General features: G+C 40.9%; 1 protein-coding gene across 1 annotated transcript in view; it reads right to left on the reverse strand.

Annotated features, from left to right (window-relative positions):
- The window catches only part of LOC135514790 (troponin I, slow skeletal muscle-like), a 100,487-nt gene that overhangs the window by 18,199 nt on the left and 58,903 nt on the right, over nucleotides 1-23,385 (reverse strand). Inside the window, exon 2 of the mRNA XM_064938399.1 lies at nucleotides 43-161. The gene's annotated coding sequence lies outside the window, so the exon portion shown is untranslated. The remainder of the gene's footprint in view (nucleotides 1-42; nucleotides 162-23,385) is intronic.

The following is a 23,385-nucleotide window of genomic DNA, read 5'->3' on the forward strand; positions in this document are numbered from 1 at the left end:
TGAGAGGTAGCAGACACATGTTTCTGTCTCTTACTCACTCACAGCCAGCCTGGATGGGATAATTACAGGACTACATACAGCTCTTTCCATGGCCCATGATTCCTCGCCCGGGATCTCCTGGGCTTATCTGGGAGTCAAGAGGGCCCTTTCATTTGTCAGCTCTGCCCTGACAGAAGAGAAGAGAGCAGAGGAGAGGAGCTGCGGCATTAAACAAAGCTTTATTATGTGCCTCTGATATAGCCAAAAAGAAAAGGCTGTATGTTGCAGCGGATCACAGATGCTGGCTGCTTTATTTCCACATTTATTATGTAGGCCTGCCTGCCATCTTGATAAGGGTATCTCATAACCCGCGCTAGCTAACGTACCGCCCGCCTAATTCAAGAGAGCTCCACTTTGCTCCGCACACTGGAGCTGAACAATTTAGCAGGGAAGTCCTCAGCGGCTCAATCTGAAGTTTCATCTCAAGTAAATTTGGATATATGAATCTCCCTGAATGTTAAACCACTGCATTTGGCAGAGAGGTGAAATGTGATTTGGTGCAACAGAAGCGGGTATAGCTAGTATCTGATAGTCCCAGGCCTGCTTTCAGAATAGCTAGTGTTTTAAGTTGAAGAGACGCTTCTCCTGCATTTTAATAGCATCTCTGAGGGTAAACATGAATATATATTAGCTGATGAATGTGGTGAGTCATTGCAAAGCAATTATCACAATATACTCTTAGAATTAGTGGTGACTCGAAGAACCAGGGAGATCCTCATTGCTAGTCAATGGTTCATATTTGTACTTTTGGTTAGTTGAGGGGTTCTTGGGGGAACCTTTAATATTTTTAACTTAGGGCTAACGGGGACACCTTCCGGTTAAACTGGAGGGTGTGCAATTCGAATAAATAATCATACAAATGATGGATATTAAACATGTAGTTACATAAAGTGTCTTATATTGCTGAATGCTTAAATTATTGTTAATCTAACTGCACTGTCTGATTTACAGTAGCTAGTACAGCATGCCATGCGATTGTTTGAGGACTGCGCCCCACATGAAAATATTTTCCCACCGGCACAGGTTTCATAAATTCATAAATAGAGATGAAATATTCACTTACTTTAAAAAAATCTTCCTCTGATTTGTCATCCAAAGGGTCCCAACTATAACATGTAGTGTCATTTTGTTAGATAAAATCCTTCTTTATATCCCCAAAAATCTGTTTAGTTGGCGCCATCGATTTGAGTAATCCACATGCAGAGAAAAAAATTTATCTGAAAATCTACCCCTAAACTTTGTTTCAACAAGTCAAAATATGTTTCTATCTACTCCTCAGATACCCTAAAATGTAATAAAACTATAATATTTCTTACGGAAAGAAGTATGTTCAATAGGAAACCGATTTTAGCAGGTGCGTCCTGTCTTCATGGCGAGCGCCAACACGAATTTCCAAGACTGTGTCCCTGTACTAAAACTGATATTTCTTATTTGTTTCTGAAGTTACAATCCTGAAACCTTGAACATAGACTCCTGACACCCTGTGGAAGCCAAAGGAATTACATCCAGAGAGATAATTTTCAATATGACCTTATACTTGCCACTCTAAGAGGATGGTCTCTCAAAAAACAAAATCTGCTTGGTTTTTCTTTGGATTTCTCCTACCATATCTATTGTGTTATATTCTCCTACATGATTTTAGCAAACTTCAAAGTGTTTTCTTTCCAATGGTACCAATTATATGCATATCCTGGCATTAGGGCCCGAGCAACAGGCAGTTTACTTTGGGCACGTCAGTCAGGTGGAAATTGAGAAAAAAGGGGCCAAGACCTAAAAAGTTGTACCCTGAACTGGAGGTGTGGCTTAGTAGCGGCGTGGCTTTAACATATATCCTTTTTAAACCAGCAATGGGAGTAAATGTCATTGCTGTTCATGTGTTCTGCTGTATTGTCTTCCATATTAAGGTTGCACATTGACAGTTTTGTAATATCAATGAGGCTTACAGATGTGTATTCCTTAAGTGCTAAAGTTTGACTATTTACAACTTTATTAATATACATTTTAAGTTAGAAGTTTACATACACATTTAAACTCAGTTTTTCACAATACCTGATATTTAATTCTAGTAAAAATGCCCTGTCTTAGGTCAGTTAGGATCACCACTTTATTTTAAGAATGTGAAATGTCAGAATTATAGAGAGAATGATTTATTTCAGCATTTGTTTCTTTCATCACATTTCCAGTGTTTCAGAAGTTTACATACACTCAATTAGTATTTGGTAGCATTGCCGTTAAATTGTTTAACTTGGGTCAAACGTTTCAGGTAGTCTTCCACAAGCTTCCCACAATAAGTTGGGTGAATTTTGGCCCATTCCTCATGACAGAGCTGGTGTAACTGAGTCAGGAATGTAGGCCTCCTTGCTCGCACACATTTTCTATAGGATTGAGGACAGGGCTTTGTGATGGCCACTCCAATACCTTGACTTTGTTGTCCTTAATCCATTTTGCCACAACTTTGGAAGTATGCTTGGGGTCATTGTCCATTTTGGAAGACCCAAAGCTTTAACTTCCTGACTAATGTCTAGAGATGTTTCTTCAATATATCCACATAATTTCCCCCCCCTCATGATGCCATCTATTTTGTGAAGTGCACCAGTCCCTCCTGCAGCAAAGCACCCCCACAGTATGATGCTGCCACCCACGTGCCTCTCAGTTGGGATGGTGTTCTTCAGCTTGCAAGCATCCCCCTTTTTCATCCAAACATAACGATAGTCATTATGGCCAAACAGTTCTATTTTTGTTTCATTAGACCAGAGAACAAAAAGTACAATCGTTGTCCCCACGTGCAGTTGCAAACCTTTGTCTGTTTTTGTTTATGGCGGTTTTGGAGCAGTGGCTTCTTCCTTGTTGAGTTGCCTTTCAAGTTATGTCGATATAGGACTTGTTTTACTGTGGGTATAGATACTTTTGTACCTGTTTCCTCCAGCATGATGTCAAGCAAAAAGGCACTGAGTTTGAAGGTAGGCCTTGAAATATATCCACATGTACACCTCCAATTGAGTCCAATGATGTCAATTAGCCTAACAGAAACTTTTAAAGCCATGAAATAATTTTCTGGTATTTTCCAAGCTGTTTAACTGCACAGTCATTTTAATGTATGTACATTTCTGACCCACTGGAATTTTGGATACAGTTTTTGCTTTGTCATTATGGGTTTTGTGTGTAGATTAATGGGGGAATAAAACATAAAAAAAACATTTTAGAATAAGGCTGTAACGTAACAAAATGTGGGAAAAAATCAAGGGGTCCGAATACACTGTATATCTACATACAAGTCTGTGTATAAAGACATGATAGTAGAAATATAAATAGCAGCCGTAGGTCATGTTGTGAGTAATAGTAGGTTCCAACGTTGTGAATGGGGACCTGTCGCATGATATTGACAGCTCCTTTTCATCATTAGTGACGTCCAGTCTGCACTGCATTGAAACTACCCCGATGAATCACCACAGACAAACAAAAGATGTTCCAATACCAGCCAATTTGATGATTCCCATTTACTACTAGACCTACACAGTAAACAGTTATGTTATTTTTACAATAACTTTCTGGCAGCAGTTACTGTAAAAAAGCTACAGTATGTTACCGTCAATTCTAAAGAAACTTTGGTTTAACAGTACATTACAGTAATGTAATGTTAAACCAATGTTTCTTGGGAATTTACAGGTAAATACTGTACCTTTTTCTTACAGTACCATACAGGTAATTGGCTGACAGTAAGTTAGTGTGACAACTTTTCATTTCAATGTTTTACAATGTATCAAACACCTAGCTTACTGTCGACCAACACAATACTTTCATAAAAGTACCCGTCAACATGTGTACCGTAGGACTAAATGGCATCTCAATGATTGAGGCCAATGTGTTCTTAGGGACCTTCAAAGCTGCAGAAAAGTTTTGGTACCCTTCAACACAATCCTGTCTCGGAGCTCTACAGACAACTCCTTCGACCTCAAGGCTTGATTTTTGCTCTGACACACACTGTCAACTGTGGGACCTTTATATAGACGTGTGCCTTTACAATCATGTCCAATCAATTGCATTTACCACAGGTGGACTCCAATTAAGTTGTAGAAACATCACAAGGATGAACAATGGAAACGTTTTAAATATATTTTCAAAAATGTTTTAAAACCTGTTTTCAATTTTTGATTATGGGGTATTGTGATGAAAGGAAAAATGTCATCCTTTTTAGAATAAGGCTGTAAAGTAACAAAATGTGGGAAAGGGAAAGGGTCTGAATACTTTCCAAATGCACTGTACTGTATGTATGTAATATTTCAACTCATTATGTATTTAGACACAATACAGTAGGTGGAAACATGGAGAGAAAAAAATCTAGTCAAATACACAGCTGAATGAACTGTCGCCCAGGTAGGTATAATACTACATTGCCTTCAAATGCCTCCCAGCAGTATCTGTGCTTAGAAATTCTGCAAATGGAGGGATTTCAGCTCTGCCAAATAACTGGAGGTCAACGTAATTTTACCACTGCCAATAGCGCACATGGTGACTTTGTAGTACAGCTGCTTCTTCATCAATTTGAATACGTGGCTTTCCCTGAAGGGACAGAAATTCAGGGCACTTTCCCACTGGCTCAAATACTTCGTTATTTTTTGGTAATATCTTTGATCACATGGCACTTATTTCAAAGTAATCTAACTTTGGAGACTAGTGTGCCATAGCCCCACTTACCAGCAATTCCAATGAAGTCAAGACCCAGAACTGCGATAGTTTCTCTCTCTCCACACATAATGGTTTGACTTCACAGCTGAGCCATGACACACCGCTGGCAGAAATGTGTTTGAGCCTCAGCTTTAACTTTTTATCTCAGAGATCAGTATATTTAGCACATTGACTTTTATCTTTTTCCCCCAGTGGGTTTGAGCGTTGCATTAATTTTGTTTTTTGGAGTTGAATGCATAATCTCAGCATTACACTCCGAGAATGACGGGAGATTCAAATGGATTTAAGACTGAGTGGTGCTTTCTCCATCTGGCGTTCATCAATGTGTTTCTAAGCGAAGAAACGAAAAGGAGTGTTGGATCTGTTCAAGTGCCTCACATAATGGTGTCTGTCTAGATCAATGATGGTGGAGTGTGATATAATACCATATTTCAATTCAACCAGTGAGAACATTCTGTCTCTCTGTCACTGGATATTAGAAAATGTCCCCTTGAAAATGGGTTGCTTGCAATTTCAGAGAATTGAGCCCACAACAGCAAGCTTATCGAGACAAACGCCACAACGCAGTGTTGCAACAGTGAGATACAGCTCTTCTCCAACACAATATAATTAAATCTGAGATAAGTATCGCTCACAAAATCTCAAAGAACCCTCATTTTGGCATTATGGTCTACTATGTCAACTTATGAAGTACTTTACCAAGATATAGTAGAAGTGTACATTACGATGCCAAAGATGTTTGAATCTGGGTTTCCGGCTCATCACAAGACTGTGTTAGCCTAGCCCTAAGAACTATAGCCTAGGCATTTGCTTGGGGGGCGCTAACACAAGCCGTGGGGAGCTAACACGCCTTAGGCAAGGTTTCTCATTACACAAGCATGGCTCACTGAACTACACCCTTAAAATTGACACAAATGTGTACTTCTCTAAGAATCAAATGAAAAGGTGCATGTTTGTTATGCCCCTGCTTGATTCTCTTGACCAGTTACTTTGATTGTTCCTCCTGCGATATGTTTGTCACGTTTAATAACAGAAATCCGTCCTGCTAAATAGATTCTACACTGATGAAATGCTTTGCTCAAACTGGCAACGTCCTTTGGGTCATTTCTCTGCAGATTAAAAGCTTATTCAAATCATATTTTTCTTCTCTTATAAACAAGACGAGCTTAGAAGTTATGATAAGTAGCTTTGAAAACATTTGGGTCCGGAAGCACACCAACTGTGGCCCTGAATGAACTAGTCTCGTTGGGGAAATTAATTTAGGCAAGGACATAAATGGATTAAGACTCATTAAAAGACTTTCAAGTAAAACGTATGACATTTTTCTCACAAATGTCTAACTTTGACAGACCTGAACTCTCCGTATTGGTACAGAAGAATGTAGACTCGGTGCCAATGGTTTCATTGGACAAGAGGTGTACTGTTCTATTAATGTTTGGCTCTTAGAAAAACATCCCTTAAAGTGTCACACTCATACCTGTATACGGTTTGAAACTTGCAGATTTGGACACTGATGAGCTCCTAAATTGGAACGCAGTGGAAAGCAGTGGCTGTACAGTAACATGCTATACAGTGCCTTGCGAAAGTATTCGGTCCCCTTGAACTTTGCGACCTTTTGCCACATTTCAGGCTTCAAACATAAAGATATAAAACTGTATTTTTTGTGAAGAATCAACAACAAGTGGGACACAATCATGAAGTGGAACGACATTTATTGGATATTTCAAACATTTTTAACAAATCAAAAACTGAAAAATTGGGCGTGCAAAATTATTCAGCCCCTTTACTTTCAGTGCAGCAAACTCTCTCCAGAAGTTCAGTGAGGATCTCTGAATGATCCAATGTTGACCTAAATGACTAATGATGATAAATACAATCCACCTGTGTGTAATCAAGTCTCCGTATAAATGCACCTGCACTGTGATAGTCTCAGAGGTCCGTTAAAAGCGCAGAGAGCATCATGAAGAACAAGGAACACGCCAGGCAGGTCCGAGATACTGTTGTGAAGAAGTTTAAAGCCGGATTTGGATACTAAAAGATTTCCCAAGCTTTAAACATCCCAAAGAGCACTGTGCAAACGATAATATTGAAATGGAAGGAGTATCAGACCACTGCAAATCTACCAAGACCTGGCCGTCCCTCTAAACTTTCAGCTCATACAAGGAGAAGACTGATCAGAGATGCAGCCAAGAGGCCCATGATCACTCTGGATGAACTGCAGAGATCTACAGCTGAGGTGGGAGACTCTGTCCATAGGACAACAATCAGTCATATATTGCTCAAATCTGGCCTTCATGGAAGAGTGGCAAGAAGAAAGCCATTTCTTAAAGATATTCATAAAAAGTGTCGTTTAAAGTTTGCCACAAGCCACCTGGGAGACACACCAAACACGTGGAAGAAGGTGCTCTGGTCAGATGAAACCAAAATTGAACTTTTTGGCAACAATGCAAAACGTTATGTTTGGTGTAAAAGCAACACAGCTCATCCCTCTGAACACACCATCCCCACTGTCAAACATGGTGGTGGCAGCATCATGGTTTGGGCCTGCTTTTCTTCAGCAGGGACAGGGAAGATGGTTAAAATTGATGGGAAGATGGATGGAGCCAAATACAGGACCATTATGGAAGAAAACCTGATGGAGTCTGCAAAAGACCTGAAACTGGGACGGAGATTTGTCTTCCAACAAGACAATGATCCAAAACATAAAGCAAAATCTACAATGGAATGGTTCAAAAATAAACATATCCAGGTGTTAGAATGGCCAAGTCAAAGTCCAGACCTGAATCCAATCGAGAATCTGTGGAAAGAACTGAAAACTGCTGTTCACAAATGCTCTCCATCCAACCTCACTGAGCTCGAGCTGTTTTGCAAGGAGGAATGGGAAAAAATTTCAGTCTCTCGATGTGCAAAACTGATAGAGACATACCCCAAGCGACTTACAGCTGTAATCGCAGCAAAAGGTGGCGCTACAAAGTATTAACTTAGGGGGGCTGAATAATTTTGCACGCCCAATTTTTCAGTTTTTGATTTGTTAAAAAAGTTTGAAATATCCAATAAATGTAGTTCCACTTCATGATTGTGTACAACTTGTTGCTGATTCTTCACAAAAAAATACAGTTTTATATCTTTATGTTTGAAGCCTGAAATGTGGCAAAAGGTGACAAAGTTCAAGGGGGCCAAATACTTTCGCAAGGCACTGTACATGACTATCAGAGCTTGGGGTCTTTGCTTCACAGATCTGTATGGGTTTTGACTGACAGATGACCTGAACTTGAGCACCGAACGCACATGACAAGAAGTTGCACCCATCCCTCCCGCTAATTGGGCAACTTTTGAAAATAGTTTGTTGTCTGAGTGAAGGAAATGCTGTAAATTACGAGGACTCAATGTATTTTGAAAGATTAGACTTCGAGGATTATAATAAATACCGCTTTGATGTCCTACAAGCAAGCCAAACACAAGTAAGTCCAAATGTGCCCTTCACATTTCCATATCATAAATCTCATAGTTTACAGTGTCAACGTTTATGACCACTATGTTTGATGTACTGTACAGTTACAAGATGACATGGCATTATACCCTGAGTTGTCCTGAACAGAATGTTTGTTGTACTGTGAAGACAATTTGCAGTGGATCTTGCATCTGAATGCACTCCTGACTCCATTCTATGCCACCAAATGACGATCTCCTTTTTGAATTGCTCCGTGAAAAAAGGCTAACATTGTAAGATCATATGTTATATTTAAGCTAGTCGTTTTGGCAATAGAAACCGCTTTCAAATTATGCTCACCTGACCCAGATTGCAATTTATAATGGACTGTGTTTGGATTGCATAAACAACAACAATTGTATAAAGGATTGGATGCAGGGCTGTGTTTGAAAGAAAACTACAAGTGTGCTCTAGACATGTGTTAAAACTCTGTGCTTTTCCAATCCTCCCTCGACCAGCGACACGTGCCAGTATTGTGGAAAAAGTCAATAATTATACCAATTTCTAAAGCATCTAATCCCTCTGTGCTGAATGACTACCACCCTGTCGCCTTGACATCCTTAGTAATGAAATGCCTTGAGAAACTTGTGAAAAGTCATATTCGCAGCGTCACCCAGAAGATTCTCGACCCATTTCAGTTTGCCTATCAGCGTAGCAGAGGAGTTGATGATGCCATTCTTAGCCTCCTTAACATGGTCTATAGACATCTAGTATGTTAGACTTCTGTTTGTTGACTTTTCTTCTGCCTTCAACACAATCCAGCCCTACATTCTGGCACAGAGACTCATTCAGGACTTCTCCTTAGATGGGGGGCTGGTTTTGTGGCTGTTGGACTTCCTGAGCCAACGCTCACAGCGAGTCAAAATAGGTCCCCACGTGTCAGACATACGCAATACCAACACAGGTTCTCCTCAGGGATGTGTTTTGTCCTCACTCCTGTACATCTTGTACACTAATAGTTGTACTAGTTCTCATTCTGACAGACACCTCGCTAAGTTAGCTGATGACACTGCCTTGATCAGCCTGTTGCATGATGATGAGGAACATCATGGCCCGGTCCTAGATGACTTTGTAGAGTGGTGTGAGGAATCACACTTGGTCCTCAATACCAACAAGACCAAAGAGATGTGCATAGACTTCAGGAAGTGTACAACACCTACCTCTGCAACATCTATCAGAGGTCAGAATATAGAAATTGTAGAGGAATACAAATACCTGGCTGTCCTCTTGGACAATAGGTTTCAGTGGAGTAAATGTACAGACCTGATCTACAAAAAGAGCCAACAGAGACTGTACTTTCTCACAACGCTGGGATCTTTTAATATAGACTGTACTATACTGACTCTGTTTTACAAATCTTTCATTGAGAGTATTTGAACTTTTTGTATTGTTTGTTGGTTTGGCAATGTCACTGTCAGACAGAGAAATATGCTGAGAAGTATTATTACCACAGCAAGCAAGGTACTTGGAGTCAAACAGACAGGCCTGGATGAGATCTTTAAGGTCAGGGCCCTCCCCAAGGCTCACAAAATAATTTTAGACCCAAGCCACCCCCTGTACCTGGACTTTGAACTACTCCCCTCTGGGCGCAGGTATAGGACACCCCTCAGCAGGAAAAACACAACTAGTCAATAATTTGTGGCAGGTGTATTATCTCTCCTAAATAGCTCAGGCTAATGTTCCTATCAACTCAGTAAGGCCAGCAGCCTAGTCTTTTTTCTCCCATTGGTATGTAACTGCTATGAAAGTTGTATTGTCAATTTTGTTTTGTATTTAAACACCACTTTAAATGTGTACATGACACTGCTACAAAATATCCCCATGGGGACAATAAAGTCAGTAAATAAGTAAGTGAGTAAGTTCGTCAACGGCACAGCTATGAGACCTCAATAAAGCACCTTATCGATTGAAACATCTTCTTTGAGTCATAAAAGTCCATCGAAATGACTTAGGAACCGTGCACACTTTGGAGAGGTGTGTGGCCGCTTGGAAACACCAGTTAGACCTCTCACTCAAACCCCTGCCATTTTTTTGTTTGTCTTAAGTCGCACCTACCTCAAATTTTCCAATAATATTGTTATCATGTTACTGAATGTATCCAGAGTATTTTCAGATTTCGTTATCCACAAATTAGGTGAAACATACAGTAAATGTAAAATGCACATGAAATCAACAGTGTTAATGTTTGGATTCAGACTTGTGTCAGGTGAACTGTTGTGTCCTCACCTCACCAGTCTAATAATTTTCCCATAATCTCCAAACGGTTCCCTTTTATTTTCTACAACAGTTATGTATACGCTTTCCACATTTCTTCTGTAACAATCATTTCAATTGAGCCCTATCCTTACAGGCCAATTCCCAACAGTGTAAGGGGTTAACTGTAGGAGTTTGGGTTGCACATTTCAAACAAGACACAGCACAACTCAACGGTTAACTTGTGAGACTCCATCCATTCCCTTTTGTGATGAAACCGAGTTCAACTGTTACAGCAAGGTCAACCTGAATTCACCCAGACTTGGAGACATAAATTATTTTAATGAGCAAGAGTTGTTCGCACTTCAGTCTCTAACAAGAACCATGGAATATTGATTTCTTAAACCCACACACTCGATTTTTGGATTCTGCCTGCATCCATTTAAGCTAGCAGAAGAGACAAACTGCAAAAAACAACAACATGACAGTAAAATAAACAACCCCCCAACATCCAGACCTCGAAACATGTGTTTAAATGTGAATTATATGTACAGCTGCTCGTTCCCTGCGGGCAAATAAATTGCAAAAGACTCATCGCTTGTGCTGTTACATTTATTGTACGTTCAGCATCTGTTTCAGCACCAAAGATTATCTGTTGATTAGGAATAAAAGGCAGTTTTTGTGAACAATTATACAGTGCTTTCGGAAAGTATTCAGGCCCCTTGACTTTTCCCGCATTTTGTTATGGTACAGCCAGGATTAAATCATTTTTTACCCTCATCAATCAACACACCATACCCTATAATGACAAAGCAAAAACAGTTTTTTTTTTAGAAATATCAGATTTACATAAGTATTCAGACCCTTCGCTCAGTACTTTGTTGAAGCACCTTTAGCAGAGATTACAGCCTCGAGGTGGCCCAAGCAACAGCAACAGCCATCCAGGTGAAAGGAAGCAACACATGGTACCATCTAAACCACTGCACCAGAGCCCCGGCGAGGAGTAGGGGGTGACCACCGGGCAATGAGGAAGCAGAGGATGCTGATACTCCAGACGAGTGTCCAGAGGAAGTGGGAGCAGAGGAGCTCCTACAGGCAGGAGCTGTAGGAGAAAGTCTTTGACACAATGGGGATTTTCTAGTATCTATATTGTTTTCCTAGAAGTAGCGAATATAATCCATACTGGGATCATTAGACATGTGTAAGCATAATGGAAGTAGACTCCATGAAAATGTGCCAAACTGAAACAACATAGACTTGAGTGTCTTGGGCCATATGAAGGCTACTGGACGAGAGGAAGGGTTACTAGAGGAAGTTACTAGATGAAAAGTCATATGTGTATGTCTTGGTCAGTGGAGTAGAGGAAGGGACACTAGGTGAAAAGTCATTACTTAATCCAAAGAGGCTAATGAGTTGTGCTTGGACGCCATTGACCAACACTATGGGCACAAGTAGACACACACTCACAATCGAATTGTGTGTCCATACTATTTTTGAAATGACATTGATGTTTGGAAACTATATACATACATGTGAACATGTGTGTTATCTGAAGGTGGAAACATATAAAGCCTGAGGTCTGGAAGAGAGAAATCAGTTGTTCCATGGAATTGCTCGGATTCTGTTACTTTTGTAATAAAGTCAAATTGAATTTACAAGTTCCGGAATCTGTGACATTTTTGATTCAATATTTCAACAACACCCTTCACTCAGTACTTTGTTGAAGCACCTTTAGCAGAGATTACAGCCTTGAGTCTTCTTGGGTATGACGCTACAAAAATTGGTACACCTGTATTTGGGGAGTTTCTCCCATTCTTCTCTGCAGATCCTCTCAAGCTCTGTCAGGATGGAGGGGGGCGCCGCTGCAGGACATTCAGAGACTTGTCCCAAAGCTACTCCTGCATTGTCTTGACTGTGTGGTTAGGGTCATTGTCCTGTTGGAAGGTGAATCCTCGCCCCAGTCTGATGTCCTGAGCGTTATGGAGCAGGTTTTCATCAAGGATCTCTCTCTGTACTTTTCTCTGTTCATCTTTCCCTCGATCCAGACTAGTCTCCCAGTCCCTGCAGCTGAAGAACATCCCCACAGCATGTTGCTACCACCACCATGCTTCACCGCAGGGATGGTGCCAGGTTTCCTCCAGACGTGAGGCTTGGCATTCAGGCCAAAGTGTTCAATCTTGGTTTCATCAGACCAGAGAACCTTGTTTCACATGATCTGTCAGTCTTTAGGTGGGCCTGATTGGTAGAGTGCTGCAGAGATGATTGTCCTTCTGGAAGTTTATCCCATCTTCACAGAGGAACTCTGGAGCTCTGTCAGAGTGACCATCCGGTTCTTTGTTGTCACCTCCCTGTCCAAGGTCCTTCTCCCCCAATTGCTCAGTTTGGCCTGGTGGCCAGCTCTAGGAAGAGGTGGTTTCAAACTTCTTCCATTTAAGAATGATGGAGGCCACTGTGTTCTTGAGGACCTTCAAAGCTGCATAAATATTTTTGTACCCTTCCTCAGATCTGTGTCTTGACACAATCCTGTCTCTGAGCTTTACGGACAATCCCTTGACCTCATGGCTTGTTTTTTGCTCTGACATGCACTGCCAACTGTGGGACCTTATATAGACATGTGTCCAAATCATGTCCAATCAATTGAATTGACCAAAGGTTGACTCCAATCAAGTTGTAGAAACATCTCAAGGATGATCAATTGAAACAGGATGCACCCGAGCTCAATTTCGAGTGTCATTGCAATGGGTCTGAATAATTATGTAAATACATTTTTTATTGAATTTTTATATTTGCTGCAATTTTGAAAAACCTGTTTTCGCTTTGTCGTTATGACGTAGTGTGTAGATTGATGAGTATATTTTTTATTCAACCTATTTTAGAATAAGGCTGTAACGTAACAAAATGTGGAAAAGTCAAGGACTCTGAATACTTCCCGAATGCACTGTAACTAGGTTTAGCTGACAATGCAAGAGCTCATCGTGGTTTATTCCGATCAGATTGTCAGGCATTATTCAGGCGTATAAATGAACGATGTGGAACTATGATTTGTCTTAACTACCATATGCATCCACAAGCAGTGCCCTACTGGTGTCTGGGTGGTGCTGCTTGGCTGGTGTTGCAGGTCAGGCGTCATTTCACATTATGAAAAATGACCTTTGTTGTCACCTTATCTCGCGACCAGAGTCCATCACTTAATCAAAGATGATTAGTTCAATTTACTTCCCCCTGGCAACACTAGAGAGGTCAAACTCACTGCAATTCCCCCATCCTCATCTTGACCTTTCTATCTGAGTTTGAGTTTGAGTTTATTTTTATTTTTACAGGGACAGTGCACATTAATCAACGTTTCAGTAAAAGTGCCGGTTTTAGCCAGCTGGCTAATTTTCAACCGCAGTCCCTGGGCAGGTTATTAAAAAAAATTACAATATAGACAATAGCAACATAGAACAAGCAAGACATAGCAACATAGGACAAGCAAGACGTAGCATACAGACAGAGCAACATAGAACAAAAAGCAGCAAGACAAAATTCATAAAAGCAACAAGACAAAATTCATTAAAGCAACAAAGTGTTTCCACACCTCACAAGCTACAGACAACAGACAACATGGAAAGCGGCAACACACAGCTAGGGACCATGTTCACAAATCTGATTGACCTTTAGCCATGTCATCTGGGTAAACTGTCTGCATTTGAGGCAGGGCATCCAGCACGTGTACCTCATTTATGGAAGAAATTTGGGAAAATGTTTGTTTGTCTGGTGAAAGCCAACCAAAACAACAGCAAAGTACTGTGCTTTGAGTACACTCACTCAATCTGCCGTTTGCACAGTAGTCAAGGCAAGAATTGATGTGCAAAGAAAAAAACACACAAAGGAGAGTGATATGAGTACTGAGCGTGGTGTTCTGCTGCTATCCCAGACACATAGCATTTCTAACATCTAACACATGTTGGCAGGTGTGGAGTTTGGGGGTGCAGTGCTGAACACACTCATTTGTATGCTGTCATGTTGAAATCATGTATGTGTGTGTGTTATCTACATGTCAACCATGTGTCTGTGTGTGTGTCTCTCTTTGCAATATTCTCTTTGCAATATTTATTTGACTGCACCATGTGTCAGATGTGACAGATGCTGTTAAAACGGTCACAAATAACTGCTGCCTCATGTGTCACACCCTGATCTGTTTCACCTGTCCTTGTGATTGTCTCCACCCCCTCCAGGTGTCGCTGATTTCCCCAAGTGTATTTATCCCTGTGCTTCCTGTCTCTCTGGGCCAGTTGATCTTGTCTGTTTCAAGTTAACCAGTATGTTTTTCCTGGGCTTTTGCTATGCTCTCTTCTACTAGTCCTCACGGTTTTGACCCTTGCCTGTTTTCTGGACTCCATACCCGCCTGCCTGACCAGTCTGCCTGCCTGACCAGTCTGCCTGCCCTGACCTTGAGACTTTCTGCCCAGTCTGCCTGCCCTGACTTTGAGCCTGTCTGCCCTGACCTTGAGCCTGTCTGCCACTCTGTACCTCCTGGATTCTGATCTGGTTTTGACTCTTGTTTGTCAGTGATGTGCGGGTCAGCTGTTTGTTCACCCGCAGCCACCCAAAATAGTTAAGTAACCCATCCACAAATGTCCGCTTTATGTGATAAAGTGAAAATCTGAGGTCTGCACCCAACCCTAACCCGGAAAATATAGAAAATGTGCTATAGGCTGGAGTCAGAGACTGCAAAACATTTTTTTTGTTAGGGGGTGGAGAATCTTTTTTTTTGTTGCCTAATTTAGATATAATTCTGATTGTAACTTCTAAGATTTTGGTAGGTTATTAGTCAGTCATCTTGTCTATAATTAGATTATTGCATCCTCTCTCCTGTCATTAAATGATGCCCTAGAAGACTGAAACTGCTCCTCACCAGAATAATGTCCTAAATTATATAATGAAGGCTTCAATTTAGTTGACAATGGTAAAAATTCTCTGTCATCTCTGCTTCTTTCACGGAGCAAAGATGTTTAGAGACCAAGGAGAAAATGCAATAAATCCACAAAAAAATTACAATTTTTCTGTGCAGAATGTCCAAATGACATCAGTTTGACTGATTGTAAGGAAATAGAAAGCTGTGACCCAACATGTTTCTGATGAGATTGTGGTAGGCCTTGCATGCATATCCTATTTCATGTGGTTGAAATACTGTCCGTTTTTTCGATGCTGATAAAGATACCTCTACTACAGACGGTCCCTAAATGCGCATTCACATTTTCTCAAGATGCTGAAAGAAAGAAATCGTATTTTTTCACTCCTGTTCCTGAGTCAAAATGTACGTTTGGTTCATTTTACTGCAAGAAATGCTTAATTCTGCAGGAGCTAATATTAAGACTATGTGAGAGGTTGTAGGCCCGACAGTCAGTGTCCAGATTTCAGTTTAATTTTAACCCATCTGAACAGCTGGCTACAGTTCCCTTGAAGTGCCATAGGCCTATTTGAAGTCCCCTTCTTTGTAAGGTATAGCGCCTCACAATCATCACACAATAGAGGCACTGCTATCTTCCTCTTTCATCACTTCCAATCTTTCCCAAACATTACTATTCTGGCCTTTCCTTCTCTTTATTTTAAACTCCATTTTGCAGCTTTTTCCTTACTGAATTGAACTCAGACATTATCCTTTTGCCTCAGTGGATCTACTAACTTTTTCTGCCCATCCCCAAAAGCATTTGGCGATAGGTGTGTAGGCTATTTGGCCCGCATTAAGTTACATACTGACCAAATTGCCTGCTTTTGCCTGTGCAAGCTGTTGCAAAATAAATGTACACCTACATGTTATTCAATAATTTCATCCGAACTGTTCGCACACGTCAACAGGGGTCTGCATAGCCAGGCGTTAAAATAGATCTAGGTTCTATTTTAGACGCTTGACACGCTGCAAGTCCCACTTCTCCCATCGACTTATTGGTTTTTAGGAACATACTAAAGCTTGTTGGTGATTGAATGATGAACTACAGTAGGTTAAACACTCCAGTCCAGTTGGTGGCTGTAATGCACCTTAAAGTTGGTTTCCAACCGCCATATACAATCCACAGAAGAAGAGAAGACGAAGAAAAGGAAGGAGGAGAGATTAATCAAACAAAACTAACCAAAAACTAAGTTTTCCCTGCTATATGTGGATTCATTGTTAGAGTAGAGAACACATGATTTTGTTTGACTCAAAATGGGTAAAAATTCTACAAAGATCCAGCATGAAAAAGGACTGCAAAATGATGTAAAAACAACAACCCAATGTTAATCTCCCAGCACAATTTAGCTCACAACAGCAAGCTAGCAAAATGTCCAGGACTGTTTTATGTGCGTCTCAACCTGTCCTCAAATTAGTACAGTTGGTTCATGCACAGAGCCAGTTTGGTCAGCATGTTACGCCGTAAAGCAATAGGCTTACTCATATCTCATATCAGAAGTAGACACTCATCCATGTTTCTCAAGTGAAACATTTCAAAGTTAATCAAAATGTATAATTTTGTAAAGTTTAAGGTTAAGTTTAGGCATTAGCTCTGAATTGTTAAGGTTGGGTTGTTTTCGTTTTATTCAACCAGACCGCCACACACCCACCCTGATGTTGGAGAGAGGGAAGGAGGGAGGGAGCTGGGAAGTAGGGAGGGAGGGGGAGGGTGACATCCATGTTGCATTAAAGGTCATCTTTCAGGAGTTGGTATGTATGGAGTATAGAGCCACAAAATGAGAAATATCACAGAGCTGGCTGGGATGAGGAAGAGCACACACACACACACACGCACACACGCACACGCGCACACGCGCACACGCGCACACGTGCACACACACACACACACACACACACACACACACACACACACACACACACACACACACACACACACACACACACACACACACACACACACACACACACACACCTGCCCTGCCCTTCAGCTCTGCCTGGCTGCTATCAAATATAAGTGTTATGAGACAGCAAAACGCATTAGCGCCTATTGAAAGTGTCCTTACTGCCAAGATGAATCCCACAGGGTATATGAGGAGCCCTGCCTCAATAACAGTTTGTGATCTAATTTGACGAATGGCCACCTATTTTACAATTCCTATGGAAGGTAATGTACCGCAGGGCATTGCCACATAGGATTTAGAGAAATCTGAAAAATCCACCTCTAATCTGCCTTTGCCTGCAGAAAACCTTCACATACTGTATATTCACACTAAAATGCATTCAGATAGGTATTTTCCACTTCCTGAAGTTATTGGACACTCAGGGAGATGTGGATAAAACGGCATAAATGAAAACATACATTTTTCATTAGGATATTCACGCTAGATACACTGCAGTGGGAGTTGAATAGCCTAAAATGCTTTTAGCATCTCTTTTGAGTGCTGTGCTTGACCTCAACATTCTTGCTCTAATTAGCTAAGGGCTAACTCACTGTGCTACATGCTGTGTGCTGTGGACAGGCATGCTTCACATAAATCAATTTGAGCATGCTAAGCCCCTGGATTCTCATTCAATTCTAATATTATTTCAAGGCTTAGAGGACTGTCATGGGGTTGACATAGGTTCTTTCTCATAAATGAATTTTCCGGAGAGATAATACATCATGTGCTTTTTAAACTCTTCATTAGCTCGGCTCCATTAGCACCAAGAAGATGACATTGTATCAACGAGGCAGTGAGTGCCTGCCAGAAATTCTATACTCCAACCAAGATTCTATATTTGCTCCAAGCCTTCTCCAGAGACCGAAGAAGAGGATCTGCCTATGGGATTTGAGCCTCAACACACTGCTGAGAGGATGTCATTAACAGGATTCAGGAAGGAGTGCCATACACTCCCAAATAGGAGAACTCATCAGAATACAGTCCCACTTATGATGATAAATGTCTAACAATGTCCAGAACTGATTTAGACGTTTTTATAATTGTGTCTCTGTAGTAGCGAAGTCATCTGAGGTGCCAAAGATGATCTGAGGTGCCAAAACTGGGCTGCAGGTACAGCACTGAGTGGATAGAGTGATGTCGTTAATGGCCCTGGTGTAGAGTTACAGTACATTCCTCATTAAACTGCCCAGTGTGTCCTGAGGTGTGCCTGTAAATGACTAAGACAGAAAGGAGCATTTATCTCCAAGACAGACCAATATTGCGGTTTAGTCTTGTGCATGTAATGTGTTGTATTTATTGGATCTTGAACGAGTTGCTCTCAACGGTTAACATTACTGAGACTGTATCTTGCTAACTATAGAAGTAGTCAAAAGAAATGTAATACAATTGTAGATTTCGGAAGTGGAGTGTTGATGACCAACTCAATTCCTATCCTTATCTGACCTCAGAAAGAATAGATTAAGTTTGTCAAACACAAACTGTGTTTTTATTTTTGACCTCCTACACATTTCTCATAACTCCACACCTTATAGAGCAGAGTAAAGTGGACAGTGAATATGTTTCGCTGTCGCAGAGCTTTCATTTTTTATTTGGAATTCAATCAGCCCTCCTTTTCCTCATCTCAACAAAAGGAAATTGCCAATGCTAATGAATGGCAGAGGAGAATTATTCAGTTAGTGTTTAAGCGTAACGTAAACACTGTTTCATTACTCAAATAAATTAAGAAATAGTGCAGGTCTCTGTCTTAATTCCCCATTGGTAAATGGCAGGTACATGACTCCCAGCAGATACTCAGTGGTGGAAAAGGTACCCAATTTTCATACTTGAGTAAATGTAAAGATATCTAAATAGAAAATGACTCAAGTAAAAGTGAAAGTCACTCAGTATAATACTACTTGAGTAAAAGTCAGAAGGTATTTTGTTTTAAATATACTCAAGTATCAAAAGTATAAATCATTTCAAAATCCTTATATTAAGCAAACCAGATGACACCATTTAATTATTTGTATTTTTCATTACTACGGGTAGCCAGGGGCACACTCCAACACTCAGACATAATTTACAATTGAAGCGTTTGTGTTTTTGTGAGTCCGCCAGATCATAGGCAATAGGGATGACCAGGGATGTTCTCTTGATAAGTGTGTGAATTTGACCTTCCAAAGCATTCAAAATGTAATGAGTATTTTCGGTGTCAAAAACGACTTAAGTAGTACTTTAACGTATTTTTACTTAGGTACATTACATCACTGCAGGTACTATGTATTAAGTGGTGAGGTCAATGGCTAGAGTCATGCAAAACTCTCACAGTGGATTGGATTTTTATACAGAACAAAAATATAAATGCAACATGTTCTGTGTTTGTCCCATGTTTCATGAGCTGAAATAAAAGATCCCAGAAATATGTTTACATCCCTGTGAGTGGGAATTTCTCCTTTGCCAAGATAATCCATCCACCTGACAGAAAAATAAAAGGCCAGTTTTGTCAAACAACACAATGCCACAGATGTCTTAAGTTTTGAGGGAGTGTACAATTGGCATGCTGACTGCTGGAATGCCTACCAGAAATGTTGCCAGAGAATTTCATGTTAATTTCTCTACCATTAGCCGCCTCCATTGTTTTAGAGAAGTTGGCAGTACATCCATCAGGCCTCACAACCGCAGACCAGATGTAACTACGCCAGTTCAGGACCTGCACATCTGGCTTCTTCACCTGTGGGTACGTCTGAGACCAGCCAGCCAGACAGCAGATTAAATTGTGGGTTTGCACAACAGAAGAATTTCTGCACAAACTGTCAGAAACAGTGTCAGGGAAGCTCCTCTATGTGCTCATTGTCCTCACCAGGGTCTTGACCTGACAGCAGTTCAGCATCATAACCGACTTCAGTGGACAAATTCTCGCCTTCGATGGCTACTGGCACGCTGGAAAAGTGTGCTCTTCACAGATGAATCCCAGTTTCAACTGTACTGGGCAGATGGCAGACAGCGTGTATGGCATTGTGTGGGTGAGCGGTTTGGTGATGTCAACGTTGTGAACAGAGTGCCCCATGATGGCTGTGGGGTTATGGCATGGGCAGGTATAAGTTACAGACAATGAACACAAGTGCATTTTATTGATGGCAAATTAAATGCACAGTGATATTGTGACAAGATCCTGAGGCCCATTGTCATGCCATTCATCTGCTGCGATCACCTCATGTTTCATCACGATAATGGACGGCCCCATGTCGCAAGGATCTGTACACAATTCCTGTAAGCTGAACATGTCCCAGTTCTTCCATGGCCTGCATAATCACCAGAAACTTCCCCCATTGAACATGTTTGGGATGCTCTGGATCGACATGTACGACAGTGTGTTCTAGTTTCCGCCAATATCCAGCAACTTTCCACAGCTATTGAAGAGGAGAGGGACAACATTCCACAGGCCACAATCAACAGCCAGATCAACTCTATGCTATAAGGAGATGTGTCGAGCTGCATTAGGCAAATGATGGTGTTACGGATACCAGTATCCTGTGTGTGTATCCTGTGTGTGTGTGTGTGTTTCTTTTCTCTCCTTCTCCCCTCACAGGTGAAAATCATCACTCCCTGATCAGTCACCAATCCAATCATGAATCAGAAGACACACCTCCTCCTGTTTCCTACCCTATCACAGTTCCTTTCCCTTGGTTTAAAAACCTTGTCAGCTGTTTGCTCTAAAGCTCAATCTCTCTGTAAATGCCATGTCTGTAGGGCTCTGTGGTTCACTTTCTCTTTGTGTATTAACCTCTCTTTTGTTTGAGCACCTCCATAGCACTTTGTGATCATAGCACTTTGTGAGTATTGTTTTCGTTATGGTGTTTGTGTTTGTTTGCTGGTGGGAAAGGGGGAAACCAAGACAAGTCGCCCATGGGCATACACTACCCGTAGGTAGACTTTGTTAAATACATTAGTTAGAACCGGTGTGGACCACCCACTGTATTTTTGGTTGGTTAGTTAGCTGTTGTTAAAGTAGGCTAGTCTAACTTAGGGGTGTTTTTGAATACTTATTGTTTCTTTCCTTGGGTCCAGCTCAGCCACTTTTCCTGCCCCCCCCCCCCCCCCCCCCATTACCGTGTGTTTTCAAATAAACCTTGAGTTTGACGGTAGATTTCAGTTGTTGTGGTTATTTCGTTCACACTTTTACTTTGTCACTATTATAATTTGCATGAGCTGTTACGGGTCTCATTACCATCCCCCCCTAGACTGTCGGGCCAAAAGGGATTCGTAACAGATGGTCACACCAAATACAGACTGGTTTTCTCATCTATGTCCCTACCTTTGTTTTTGAAGGTATCTGTGACCAACAGATGCATATCTGTATTCCCAGCCATGTGAAATCCATAGATTAGGGCCTAATGCATTTATTGGGCGGCAGGTAGCCTAGTGGTTAGAGAGTTGGACTAAGTAGTAACCGAAAGGTTGCAAGATCAAATCTCTGAGCTGACAAGATGAAAAATCTGTCATTCTGCCCCTGAACAAGACAGTCAACCCACTGTTCCTAGGCCGTCATTGAAAATAAGAAATTGTTCTTAACTGACTTGCCTAGTTAAATAAAAGTAAAATATACATATATTTTTTAAAATTGACATTACTTTATATGAACTAACTCAGTAAAACCTTTTAAAATGTTACATGTTGCGTTTATATTTTTGTTCAGTGTAGTATGGAAAGGGGGACAAATAGTCTAGCTACTTCCAGCACTAACACTTTTCAGCGACCTGGACAACTAGGTGTGTGGAATCTGTGAGCAATCAAGAGCCAGACATAGGCACCAAAAGGCCAAGCGCTAAGTCATCATCAAATTAATGTTTCAAGACAAAATGATTAAATCTTTCAATTGACTTCTCATCAACAGGATTTCAAAGCACGCCATCTCCCATTGGAGCTGGGACACATTCCCATGGATCGACTCCAACCACCACCGGTCTCTCAGTGCCGAACTGTCGCTCTCCAAAAGGAATGCTACTTATTATGACAAAGGCTTTTCTTCTTCAATCTCTGCTTCAGTTTGCAGTAGAGACAGAAACTGGGATGACAGAAAAATAAATCCAGATATGGCATTTACCCTCCAGCCAGACGCCCAAATGCAGCGTAGTCCACATTTGTTCTCTCTCTCCTTCGCTCACACAGACGAGTGATGACAGTTGGCAGCCATTGGAGCGTACTGTGATCAGGCAAATGTTTTCTTCTAATAAGGCTAATTGGCTTCGGATATAGATTGAGACAAGCCCATGATATGATAACGCCATTGAGCCTTGTATTTTTAACACATTATTTTTGGAAAGCAGCTGTAGCTAATGTGAGACATGTAAGTGATGTGGACCTTGGAGAACCCACAGCCGTAAGCTAATAGATTAATGCTATTACTTGTATGATATCTGCACGAAGTACACTAATGAGCCTATATTTACTTAAGCAGTATTATATACTGTATCTTGGTATTTACATGGATGCTCTCTAGAAATCAGTGGTACATGTCTTTGTATTACCCCTGTTGCAAGTACACTCTGCTACTGTCTGCATAAGCCGATGTCCCCAATCAAATCTGTAAAGTCATTGAGTCCTTCTTCATAATTATCTTCAGTTGTCTAGGTAAGTATTAAACTCCTGAATGTTGTCTTAATCCGGCACATGGTGTCTATCTCCTACTGCGCTAATGTTATTGCCAAGGGTTTCAACATGTATCTGAGGTATTCAATAATTAAAACAGAGAAGAAGCTTCAGATGTCCTCAACTCTAATCCACCTGACTGTCACTAAATCCAGCCATGAAGCCTTATCGGTACCCTTTATCAGTACCCCGAATGATTGCTACTTTAATCCATGAATCTGTCGCCAAGCTTTCTGCAAACTACTCTTCAGATGGTTCTCAAATAGTTATTCAAGGGGAATACTGTTATTATTGGTAAACTGTCCAGACTCCATTTTATTTTCATACACTCCAAAGAGATGCGATTGGATAAATGATGGTCAATAAGTCAAGAACAGAAAAAAAACCTCCAAAAACTATTTTAAAAAACAGGGCCAAAATCTTGTATTATCAGAATTGCTCTTCTTCAAACTCTTCGTTCCATTTGAGTATCTAGA

The sequence above is a fragment of the Oncorhynchus masou genome, chromosome 26 (genome assembly GCF_036934945.1).
Source record: "Oncorhynchus masou masou isolate Uvic2021 chromosome 26, UVic_Omas_1.1, whole genome shotgun sequence".
Classification (NCBI taxonomy): domain Eukaryota; kingdom Metazoa; phylum Chordata; class Actinopteri; order Salmoniformes; family Salmonidae; genus Oncorhynchus; species Oncorhynchus masou.